Source organism: Protopterus annectens, chromosome 6.part0 (genome assembly GCF_019279795.1).
Source record: "Protopterus annectens isolate FY-2018-M chromosome 6.part0, PAN1.0, whole genome shotgun sequence".
Classification (NCBI taxonomy): domain Eukaryota; kingdom Metazoa; phylum Chordata; order Ceratodontiformes; family Protopteridae; genus Protopterus; species Protopterus annectens.
In genome coordinates, this window is record NC_056737.1 from 1,210,348,612 (window position 1) to 1,210,362,357 (window position 13,746).

Here is a 13,746-nt window from a genome sequence, read left to right on the forward strand (position 1 = left end):
ATCAAAACAGACACAATCACCTATTACCAAAATCTACAAGAAAAACATGCTGGAAACCTCCAAAAATTCGGGGCTGCAATCAACTCTGTACTGCAGCTTGGGGAAACTACTACCCTCACACCAAAAACAGGAAACAACAATGATAATATCCCCACACAACTTAACAAATACTTTACTGAGACAATCCAGGCCCTAGCTAATAACCAAATAAACCCCAATCACCCAACCCCAACAAACACACCAACCACAATGGAAACACAAGCTAGTAGCCCCCACTTTAGCTTTCAACCAGTATCTATCAAAACCATCCAAAAACTCCTCCAAAAACTCAAAACCATCACCCTGGTGGCAGACAACCTACCCGCAGAATACCTCTAAATAGCAGCAACAGCCATAGCCTATCCGGTTGCTATTCTCATTAACAGATCTATCACAGTGAGTAAAGTACCCCAACTATGGAAAATCTCACATATCATACCGATACACAAAAGAGGTAACTCCTTTGAACTCAATAGCTATCGTCCTATTGCTATCTTATCACCCATATCTAAAATCCTAGAAAGGGTTATATGCACTCAACATATTAACTACCTCCTAGAAAACAAACTACTGTCTACAAACCAGCATGGCTTTAGGCCCTTCCACAGTACATCCACTGCACTTATATCATTCACTAATACCATTAATTACCATAGAAACAACGGAAAACTTGTCTCAGCCATATTTTTAGACTTATCCAAGGCTTGTGATACAGTTAACCATAATAGACTTCTCAACTCACTCTCGACCTTAAACCTCAGTTCCTCCTCCATCACAAGGATGAAGAGCTATCAATCAGATTGGCATCAGGCAGTAAAATGGCAAAGCCAACTATCCCATCTACTACATGTATCCTTAGGAGTCCCTCAAGGCTCCATTCTAGGCCCATTGCTCTTTACTCTATTCACCAACCAACTCCCATCCTCCACCCCCAGGGCCTCAGTTATTCAATACGCAGATGATACCACAATCATATGTGCAGCCCCCACCCTAGACCAACTCCGCTCACAAACACAAGAGTCCTTCTCACTAACAGAAATCTGGTTCACTAACCACCACCTCATTCTTAACACAAATAAAATAAAATTACTGTTATTTTCCTCTCATATAACCTCCCCAACAGATAACTTCACAATAACTTCTGAAAACAAAACAATAATCACCCCAACTACCCACACCAAACTTCTAGGCATTGAAATAGACAACAGCCTAAGATTTGACCTGTACACTGCCCATACTATCAAGAAAGTCCATAAAGAACTCGACCTGCTCTATTGTAACAAACAATTCCTCACAAACCAATCCAGAACCACAATAGCCAGGTCACATCCACTATCTACCCTCCTCTATGCATCCCCAGTCCTAACCAACCTTTGTAAATCAGACCTAAACAAGCTAGAAACCTGCTACAATAAGATAGTTAGATTTGCTACAGCATCCACATATAGGACACATCATTGCACCTCCCTCAGAAAACTAAACTGGTTAGAACCCACTCTACTACTTCAACTCAATCAACTGTCACTAGCACATAAGCTATACTACTACCAAGACAAAACCCCAGCCCTCCAACATCTTATATGGCCCCACACCACAACAAGAGCCTTGAGATCCAGCACCTTCAATCTTCTAGAAGTCACCAAATATAACAATGAAGCAGGGAAATCTCTTTATAGCTACTACATCTCCAAACTCTAAAACACTATACCAGCCACTCTTACATCTAACACCTCCACTACACAATTTAAAAAACTCCTGAAAGCCAACCTTAAAAACAACTGGCTATACTCCTGTAATACCCCTGGGTAAAGGCAAGGATACAAATAACAATTAATAACATAGCCACAAACCAAAGTCTCCCACTGAGTCATAAATCCTAATGTGACCTATGAAAGCATTACTGCAAAATATTGTATCTATAAAATTCTAAAGGAATGCAAGACAAAATTTATCAATCTACAATTTACCATAATGTACTAGAAGTGTGTTATTTACCTTAATATACTAGAAGTGTGTTATCTCTGTATTTTAAAGAAGTGTGTTATCTCTGTATTTTAAATAGTTACTAGTCTGTGGTAGTAAATTAGTGTATTGTATGTATACGGAGCTTTTCTCCCCGGGCCTCTGTTGAAAATGGACATGTGTCCAGCCAGACTTTCCTGGTCACCAAATGTAAAATAAAAAATAAATAAATAGAGGGTGAGGGAATACAGCAGTTGGTAGTGCCCAGAGTCTACCATCTGGCACTCCTAGCCATAGCCCATGATATTCCATTTGCAGGTCATATGGGCATAAAACATACTAAGAGATGCATTATGCAGAAATTTTATTGGCTTGGGATTCCCAGAGATGTAACAGGGTACTGCAGGACCAGTTAGCAGTGCCAAAAGATCGGCAAGGCAGGAGACAAGCTGAAAGCTACATTGATGCCTTTGCCTGTGAGTGAGGAGCCATTTCAGAGGGTAGCTATGGATATTGTGGGGCCTCTGAGTACCCCAAGTTCCACAGGGAAAACGTATATCCTAGTGGTAGTAGATGATGCTACCAGATACCCTAAGGTGGCAGCTCTGTCCTCCGTTGAGGTAAAAAAGGTGGCAAATGCTTTGTTAGTGATTTTCATCAGGGTAGGTTTCCCAAAAGAAATACTGACTGACAGAGGAGCCAATTTCATATCAGACCTGCTGGCTTGTCTGTGGAAGTACTGTGAGGTGAAGCACCTAAAGACCACCCCTACCATGCCCAGACTAATGGTCTTGTTGAGAGGTTAAAATCTACACTCAAGATGATGCTACAGGCATTTGCAGATCAGTTTAAGAGCGAGTGGGATAAATATTTGCCCCATCTGTTGTTTGCTTACAGAGAGGTTCCCCAGGAATCCACAGGTTTTTCACCCTTTGAGTTACTGTATGGGTATAGGGTGAGGGGACCACTAGATTTGATTCAAGACGAGTGGGAAGGTGAGCTTGAATCCTACAATGAATCTGTTGTGGCATACGTCCTAAACCTCAGGAAAAGGCTCAGGGAACTCATGGGCTTGGCCCAGCGGAATCCTGGCAGAAGCTCAACAGCAGAAAAAGGTCTGGTATGACAGGAATGCTCAAGCTAGAGAGTACGCTGTAGGGCAGCAGGTAATGGTTCTCATTCCTGTCAGACACAACAAGCTTCAGGCAGCCTGGGAGGGACCCTACAAGATGGTAAGGAAGGTCAGTGATGTTAACTGCATGGTAGAACTGCTAGGCAGGAGGCAGGGGCACAAATTTTACTATGTTAACATGATGAAACCTTACTATGACAAGGAGACCCTTGTGCTAAGTATTTGCAATAGAAGGCAGGGGGAGTCTGAGGGACATCTATGGCTAAAGGGAGCCAGCCAAGAAAATCCCAAATTACTATGGTGGAGCCTAAGGTTGCTGGCATATGATGGGATAGTGCCATGCTGTACTGGGGTCAGCAATGCCAAGGCAGCTGGAATCTTAAGACAGGGAATGGGATAAGTTATTCCCAGATAGGATCAACCCTCTCAAGCAACATTTCTCAAGGGCACTTGAAAAACTAGCTTGAGTTTTTTGGGGGAAAGAAATGTGACACTGCCAGCCCAGCTATGGGGAATTTTGTAAATAATCATATGCCTTTTGTGAATATTGATATGATTTATACAGAAGTGTGCGTATAGTACCGAGCTAAAATGTAACCACAGCATACCCTGCTGGAAAAGAACAGAAGTGTATATAAACTATATATCTGTGCAAATATATGATTTCATAGTAGAAAATGGAACATACAGAGGTAACTTGCAAAAGTTCAAGTAAGTACGTTGAAATTAAAGTGTTTTACAGTTGTGTTATCTCTGTTTCAGTTCAGCAGCAGACACAATGTCTAGGGATAGAAGTTTTAGTATTGTCTTGAAACAGAAATAATTACTAGGTTTCAAATGTAAAAACATTTTATTGTTTTGCGACTTCCAAGTTCTGCAAACTTCTGAGAGATATGTACTTCTCACACAGAGATGTTAAAATTCTATTAGTTTTCTGTTTTAGCCTGGGAAATGAAGTCAGGTGACAAAAAATGATATCATCCAAGCTGACCCAGCAGTAATGCTTATTATTAATTTAAGAACTCTCTCAGAGAGAGACTGGGCATTTTGTATCTTGTCTTGGACCTAGAAACATCCACTCAGCACTTCTGCCTGCATGTTGTCTATAAGTAAGACTTAGGGCATAGTGTCTCTCTTAGCTATAGATAGCAATATAGTAAAGATTAGTTTAGATGTTTTCTGTATTTATTTGAGACTGTCCAATGTTGTTTAAAAATATTTGCTGTGAATTTGAACTCTGAAGTAACTGTGTTGTTTTCTGAGTATTGTCTTGTTCTTTTATTATTTATTATTAAATATATTTAAACCTATCTTTGTGGCTATTTGTGAGACATATTTACGCTCTTGAGTATTTGCATATGTATTTGGTGACACTGTACAGGCCACTCCTAAATAGCCTTGCAAGTCTTGGTCACAAATGCCATTTGGATAATAGTAACACTACACAGTAGGTTTGGACACCCTTTATAAGGGTCTTATTGTAGCTGAAAAGTAAGGGTGACTGGTGGCAGCTGGTACTACTTTATAGGCTGGGTAGAAGAGGGCATAGCTAGTAAACCTGTGCCAACCTTCCCCAGGTGTGTATGGGTATGTTTATATATAAATCAAATGTTAAAGTGTATGTGTGTGAGTCAGCTACTTGGGCAGGGACACAAAGCACTTTTTGGACAGAGAGGGTGCTGGAGGTCTTAGCTTGGCAACTTGGTTGAGATCTTAACCCTATAGCTGTGCCAGTTGGGAGTTTTATTGGGGATCTAGAGAAAGAGGGAGAAACCAGGCCCAGACTGACTGAGATCTCTGTGTGCTAAGGAAAATTATACTTTACTGTGTGTGTACTTGTCATCCTCCCATTGTGTACATCCCTCACTGTTGCCATTGGTGAGGATTGACACTCCTTGATTATTGGGCCAGTACAGGGATGTCACAGTCCTTACAAATAAGACTAGTCAAGCTTATGTGTCTGTAATTTCCCATGTCAGTTGATGGTCCTTCTTTATGCAGACCGATGACTATAACTTCTCCACTCTGTCAGAACAAATCTGGTCTGGAGGCTGTGGTTAAATAGCAATCCTATTGTGTTTGATAGGACCTGATTTAGGCTATTTAAGATGCAACCTGTGTATCATCTGGCCCCATTGATCGCATATTTTAGCTTTAGAGAGAGCAGTGGCTACCTGTTTATTTGTGATTATGGGTGGAGGAGCTGTGGAGGGTATTTACTGGGGGAGAAGACAGGGGTGATGGGGAAGTGAAATTTGAGCTGAATTTATCAGCCAGTAGATTTGCTATCTTCTGGCTGAGTATTGGAGATGCTATCTGTAACTAAGTCTGCACAATGTTGGGTGTCACCCCTAAGACTGTGGCTGAGTGTGGACATAACTTAAAAATGTCTTATGGTTATCCTTAGCTCTGAAGGCTGTGTTTACCTCAAAGTCTGCTTTCAGTGACTTGACTAGTTTCCTGATTTGCATGTTTAGACTAATGGGGAACATTTTGTTCTATTGTGCACATTCCTTCCTACTTCTCAACTTTCTTTCATTTGTCATACAACCTGTTAAGACCAGGGGTCCACCAGGGTGGCTTGTTTTTGTGGTTTGACCTGAGCTTATTTTAGTTTGGTACTGACATTTCTATGCTGTTCTTTATGTGGCCATACAGGGCTTTTGTGTACACCTCTGCATAGGCTTTTGTGTTTTCTGGATTTGAGGGACCCTGAAATCTAGTTATGCCATCACTTAATAGGAGACAGTTTGCCTTAGTAAAGTTTTTTAAGTTTTTGGTATTCAGTGGGGAGACTAGTGTTATCTTAATTTACAGTGATACTGCAGTGTGATCTGATTTTACCAGTGAGGGTATCACACATGGGGAGGGGTACAGTTCTCTCCCATATTTCTGAGTACAAGATATAGTGCATTTATTCACCTGGTGGGAGTGTAGACCAGCTTCTACAGGATATTTGAATTCACAAAGTTTAGAAATCTTTGGGCCTGTACATTCATGGTCATCTATGCTTCACAGGTAATGTAGGGATAGTTAAAATCACCCATGAGTACGGTATTGTGCTGGATGTTGAATGATTCAAGTAACTCTGGGTATGATGTATATGTTTCCTGGTTCATGGAGAGGGACCTGTAGCTAGCAAGAATATAGTAATAGATTTTTCCCATAGCTAGTTGGACGTGGAGTAGCTCAAGCATGTCATATTGTTTGACCAGCCGTGGGGTGAGCTTATCCTTTATGTAGCTAGATAAACCTCCACCTTTCAATCTTTCACATTCAGTGATTGTGTGGTAGATGTAACAACCATGCACTATCACAGTGCTTTCCATGGCTTTAAATCATGTTTGAGTAACTGCACAGACTTCAGCATTCTCCAGGGTGAGAAGAGCTTCTAGGCAGTGCAGTTTCTTGTTGAGACTCCTAGCATGGAGCAGTAACACCCTTAGCTTGTCCTGAGTAGCTTTTGTTAAGTTGGAAGGTTTGTCTGTTTGGCAATGCCTAAAAAAGGCAATGGGGTGGGTAATATTTTTGCAAATATCCAAAAGCCTAGAGTTGAAAGGAGGAGACCATCCCTGACAATGTTGTGTGACCTGTTGACCATGTCATTGCCAGGCTGACAAATATTGGACCCCTTTGGGATGACACCAGTAGCTAAGCCAATTGTTAAATCAATTATTTTCTGTTTGTAGTGTGGCATCCTTCTTGGAGACAGTAGAATGTTGCTCAATGTTAAGCTGTGACACATATCCTGAGACCTCTATCATGTTTCTTTTCATATAGTCCAAGGAGGTATGTCTCAGGTCATTTGCACCCACATGCACTATGACTGAGTTATTCTAGTCCCTAGGGGTAAGTGTCCTGAGTGCTTGCATGATATGAACGATCCAGGCCCCTAACAGGCAATTAACTCTAAACTTCTCTTTATCCAGCCTTGTAAGGGGGACATCTGTGTGTCTTACTAGGGAGTCACCTATGACCAGAATGTTGGGTTGTGAAATGTTTCTTCTTATGGGCTTGGCAGTTGAGACAGAATGAGATGTGGTTTGTGTGTTGTGCTGGTAAATGTCTTCTTTATGTGCATGCAGAGTTTCTGACAGCTGTATTTGAGAGGCCTTTAAGGCTTGATTATGTTACATATGAGTCCCTCTGCATATGTAGGTCTATGTGTGGAGTCCTTTATGGGTGCGGTGAGTGGTGTGTGTGTAGCTCACAATCTGCTTGTTGCATTTTCTGTTTGTATGTGAGGGTCTGGCCTCCAGTGACAATGGGTGGGTCTATATCACATAGTCAAACTCTTAAAAATTCTAACATCATATGGTTGACACCATATGATCGAACTTTTAAAAGTTCAAACGTTTCAACAGAGTTCCCCGTACAGTGCAGAATGGGAAGATTTCCCTTTTCTGCACTGTAGTGCGATCTTGGAGTTGGTATATTTAAAAGCTGGAGGGGTGGAGGGCACAGGCCCCCACATGGGAGGTGCATGGGGGCTTGCTCCCCCTCCGCTTAAACCATTCAGGTAGGTTTTTTCTTTGGTTTATTTTTTTATTACATTTTTGTACTTTTAAAAGTTTGATCATATTGTGTCGACCATATAACATTCGAACTTTTAAAAGTTCGAATATGTAATATAGACTCCAATGTGTAACTACATCTCTCACATACTGTATTTGTCTGTTGGAGAATTAAGTTGCTGTAGTGTACATGAAGCAATTGCTACATTGCCTCAGGATGCATATGTTCTCCAAGCTTTAAACAGAGATGGTAGGAAAGTATCCATCCTTGGTTGCAGGTCTTAACTGTACTTAGGTTCATAGGTAGGTTCATAGGTAGGTACTAGGCTATCGGCCCTAGGGCCCATACAAGCCTAGCCAAAAAATGTACCCTGGCTTTCGCCACCCAAGAAAATTATTATAGGTTTATATTTGCAAGGGACAGGAGTGGAGGAGTGGTGATAACTGGATTGGGGGGTGTTTTCTTGATGTAATCTGCAGCTAACCTAGTCAGTGATGCTGCCCAGCACCCAAACCAGATGCTCTCTGAGCAATGGTAGGCCTGGGTGCTATGATAAGGTAATGCAGGCCTAAATAGTCCTGAGTGTGTAAGTGCTGCTCACTCTAGGCTTTTTGTATATTGGTGGTAAAGTTTCAAGGTTCTTTTTATAGGAAAATTTCAACTTCAGAAGACTGTATATATATATATATATATATATATATATATATATATATATATATATATATATGTGTGTGTGTGTGTGTGTGTGTATATATATATATATATATATATATATATATATATATATATATATATATATATATATATATCTCTATACAAGGCATCACAAACCACTGCTACATGAAGAATAGTTTCATGCAAACCTGAAGCTTATATACACTCAGAAAAAAAAGCAAAATTTACACTAACTAAGCCCACAGGCCAATCAGGCAAGCACACAATGAGCTTTCTGCCAGCAATTCCTAGATCATATGAGTGAAATCAGCTCTCTCCTGCCACAGGAGTAAGGACTTTGACCCACTTAATGTAAAATGACTGGTTTGGAGCCCAAGTGTTGAAGAACAACAAAGAGATGCCTGTAACTAAGTAACAAATCACTGAATACAATGTAACTCAGTACAGAACAGCAGTCCTTACAGCAGTTTGTAAAGCAACATAAACATTAAGAAAGTGCATAAAAAAACTAATATATATATATAACAGTAATCCTTCATGTGACTTTTTCACTTTGTCTCATATCCTACTAAGGTTAGGATTTCATCAGTGTGGCTTGTTTTAAGAGTTATTTTGGCCTTACTTCTAGTAGGTACAGCAGTCTCTGTACAGCCATTTACAAGGTTGTACAGGGTCTCTGTGAACAATTCTACTTAGGATGCTGTGAACTTTCGGTTAGGATGGGCACTGAATCTTGACAAATTATCACTTAGTAGGATGTAGTGTGCTTTTGAATACTTCCTAACTGTTACAGGGTTTGCTAGAGTTACTAAACTAATTTTTAATTCAAGGGGGATAACTTCATGGCCCAACCTCAATAGTGAGGACAGACATGTGGACATGTAGCATTCTCACAAATTGGTGATTGCAAGGTCCAGGATTTTTGAACGTCTTATGGGTGTGCACACTCTCATCAAAGATATTAGTGATAATAAAGTCCAGAAATTCTTGTGTCTGTAAGTCTGATGCAGTATATATTTCCCAGTCTAAATAAGGGTAGTTAAAGTCTCTCATGAATATGGCATAGAGTTATACTTGTTGCTAATATAGTTTGTGACTCCTCCACCTTTTGTCTCTGCCTGTGCAGCTGATGGTTTAAATGTGTGGAAGATACTAAATACTTTTATTGCTAGAGTACTTTCTGTGGATTTAAATCATGTCTCAGTAATGGCACAGATGTCTATAGGCTCCTACCATTGAGCAGTAATACTTTTCAGTTTCTTTGAGTTTTATTTGCTGTGATAGTAGATTTGTCAATTTGGTATTGCCTAAAAAGGCTCTAAGGGGGTGGATAAAGATTTAGCCAATATTCAGAAGCCTGTGGGAGCAAGTGCAAGTGGGTTCCTATTATCTTATCAAAATTATAAAACTTAAAACATTACAAGATTTAACTTGTATGTTTGAAGTTTTATAATTTCTAACACACATAAAAAAAAAAAAGACAATGGACAGAAAGTAACTGTCGTAAGCAAGGGGGGTAAGTCCCCCTGCACCCCCGCTCTTTAAATATACCAACTCCGAGATCGCACTACAGTGCGGAAAGGGAATATTATTACAACAGTTAGTAACCCGATTTTGTTTTTTTTTTTTTTTTTTTTTTTTTTAATTTGAATCGCTGAAACATCGAACATTTGTGTTTGATGTTTTCATGGTCGAATTTTCAGCAATTCGATAAGGTAATAGGAACCCAGTGCAAACTATCCTTTGTTTAGCAATGCACTTTGTAACCATGTCCTCCCATACTGACAAATATTGAATCCCACAAGAAAGACACCAGAAACTAAGCCAGTTATTGAAGTCATCTTTTGTTTGTACCATGATATCATTCTTGGTCAAGCAACAATTCTGCTCAATGCAAAGCACATACCTGCTTGAGACACATATTTAGAGAGATCAATAATTTCTCACTTCATATAGACTAGAGAAGTATGTCTAAGGTACAACAAATACAGACAATCCAAAAACTGAAGGTAATGAAGACACTAGATAGCCAGCAAGAAGTTTAAAAATGTATTAGTAATGACCAACAAGATTAAGCACTTTCATCAGTCCATAACCAAGACTTCATCAGAATCTAAAAATTCAACAAACTCTACAATATTTAAATAGTAAAAAATCACATGACCACCACATCAATTAACAACAGAAGCAAATTTGTTAACCCTTTGTTATCAAGTACAAAAGAAGGTCGTTGTTAGAACAAGAGATGCAGGGTTTACACTTTGTATGATTTTAAACGTGATGCAGTACACTACTGATTGAAATGCATTCATTAAGGCTAGGAGGCACACAAGCATGCAACCTTAGTAGCCACATCATTTCTCTGTATTCGATAAGATCTTCCCATGGCCCTCTATTCATATTCTGGGTTACAAAATCCAATCCAAAAAATAAAAAGGAATGATCAGGGTGTGTTTCTACATGATTGTATAAAGAGTTTTTAACATTCTTATTCCTTATATCTAGATTGTGCTCGTAAGTATGGTCTTTAAATTTCCGTTTGCTTTTTCCCACATAAAAACACAAACATTGAACACACTTTGCCACATATACTAAACCCATTGAATTATAAGTGCAGTGGAATGAAGTAACCAACTTGTGGGTCACTACCACTAGTGTGTTACCCTCAAAAATAAATTTGCATTAGTTGCAGAGTCCACACTTGTAGGTTCCCCACCTCTTGACTGAATTTGAAGCCAGTTTTTCACTGCCTTCCAACAGTTTTTTTATGTTCTTTCCTGTCCTATATACTATACATGGTCTATCACAAAACTTCTCAAAATCTTTCCCATAATAAGAAAATATTTTCCAGTTCTTACATAATATGTTGCCAATTGCATCACTGAGCACAGCGAAAGTTGTGACACATGCTTTACCATAATTTTTAGTATTATTACCTGTAGGGTGTCTGTCATTAACATCCTCCATAATCTGAGTAGCAGAACCCCTAAAAAGAGGTAGGATGGTGCCTTCTAACCTTTTAGTACTAACCTCACTATGAATACTAACAATCAATTGCAACAGATACCCTGTTGCCTGGAACATGTTAAGGAGTTTGTTACTTTCTTGAACAAACATATTGTCATCAGAAATCATTTTAGCCAGACAAATAAATTGTCCCTTTATCACCCCTTTCTTAACATGTCAAGGGTGGCAACTTGTGTAATGCCAGAGGGAATTTGAATAGTGGGGTTTCCTATAAATGTTAGTAATAAGCTTCTCCTTAACATAGTCTTTAGCTATCAGCACATCTAGGTAGCTAATACTTTCATTGCTGTAGGAATAAGTCAATTTCAAAGACGAGGTAGTGGAATTCAAATAGTTTACCAAGTCAGTCGCTTCTTCTTCATTCATTTCCCCTGCTAAAAAAATATCATCCAAAAATCTGGCATAGATTTTTAATGCCTGTGTTTTTGGGTTACTCAGTATGTACTGTTTTTCCCACTGCGCCATAATTATATTAGCATACAGGGGGGTGCAAGCCACTCCCATTGCTACACACCTCTTCTGCTTAAAATACTATTCTTCAATATAAACAAAGTTGTAGTCTAAAATTATTTCCATCAGTGTTACTAAAACTTAAATTTTATCAAAATATTATGTTCTTAAATCCACTAGGAATTTCCTAAACCATTCAAGACCCTGTTGGTGGGGGATAACATTAAATAAACTAACAACATCTACTGTTACAAAACATAATGCTTTTGAATAGTTAACTCCCCTAAGTTTTGTCAGAAAATCCCAAGAGTCCTTACAGAGGTGGTGGTATCTTGCTAAACAATTTTTAAGCTTCAAATTCACATATTTTGCCATGACATGTACCTTAGAAGTATTGGAATTAACAATTGGCCTCATAAGAGGGTCCTTCAAATCTTTATGAAGCTTTGGAATTCCAAAAATGGTTGGCACTGTAGGATATTTCACTTTAAGGAAACTCAGTGTTTCCCCATCTATTTGCCCTTGATTAAACAAGTCTTGCAAGAAAGCATCTATTTTCCTGTATGCCACATGAATATAATTTTATGTAGTTTCTTCATACATATCATCATCAGTAACATAAACATTTTGTTAAAATAGTCTTGAATATACATTACCCCCCCCCCCCCGGTCAGGTTTCATAACCTGTATGTTCTTATCATGAAAAAGCAATGTTAACAATTCATTTTCAGTCACGCTCAAGTTGTAAGTATGGTCTTTAGTTTTAGTACTCAGGTAATTTCTGATCTCAGAATCACATAATTTCTCAAATAAAACTAAAGGAAAAACAGTGGGTGGATTAAAAGTGCTATCTCTTTTTAACACATAACGTGGATTTTCCACATTTCCTTGGTTAAACATGCATAAAATAATTAAGCTTTCTGATAAACAATTTCAAGTCCAACAAAATGCTGTCTGTTTTAGCTCGACAAGTAGGGACAAAAGTGTAGCCTCTATTCAATACTTCAAGTGAGTGTTAACATCTCAACTCAATTTGTGCAAAAACTTAATGTCCAAATTCACCACAAGCAAAGGGACAGTGCCACCAGTAGTGACTGTGACTTTAATTGTACTCCTAGCTGCCTAATGAACAGGAGTTGTCAGGACGAGAACCTTGAATCTCTACATAACTTGGATGGAAAGCTCTCTCAAGTAGGTTCTAATACCATAGACCTTAAAGGGTGGTTTAATTGGGTGTTTGAATTTAACACTACAGAAATCACACATAATGGTACCTTGCAACCATCTATTTCAAAATTTGAACATGTGCTCACTAAATGCCATAAACTGCAAGTAGAAAATGCTTATTTGGTGGAATGTGTAAGGCATAAGCAGATACCCAGGGGTCACAGATCTTGGAAATATCCCACTGGGGTGTTGCAGTGTTCTCCTTTGCACCGTGACCTCATTGAACTTTTTAATAAGTAAGGTGCTGAACTGTTGGAACTGCTAATTAAACATAACCAACATGAAATTGAGCAGCTCATTGCTGAAGCAAATATTTTAGACACTGTGATTAAGAAAGACTTACTGTTTGCTACTTATAAAACACAATACTTGAAAGTGTATACTAAAACTGACAGCATTGTGAGACACATTAGTAAATGTAAAGAACAGAAACTTGAAATGGATAGAACTGAGTACAATGAGGGGTGAGCCCACCCCCAACCATAAAAGACCAATGAGAACCAGGCATTTAGTGATGGACAGCATGGCAATGAGAAGGAAGTGATTTATTCTGGCATCAGTAGTGATACCCCTTTAGGGAGGAAACCCTTTTGGTGTTTGGAGCATTTGAGGAACAGAAGGAACTACAATGTGAACTAGGAGAGGAAAAACTACAACCAAGAGAACCAGAGGCACCAGCAGAAGCAGTATGGATGGCGGAACATGGACAAATAGATGAA

General features: G+C 39.0%; 1 protein-coding gene across 1 annotated transcript in view; it reads left to right on the forward strand.

The window, feature by feature from the left end:
- The window catches only part of GRB14 (growth factor receptor bound protein 14), a 1,680,298-nt gene that overhangs the window by 524,400 nt on the left and 1,142,152 nt on the right, over positions 1 to 13,746 (forward strand). The gene's annotated exons all lie outside the window — the stretch shown is intronic.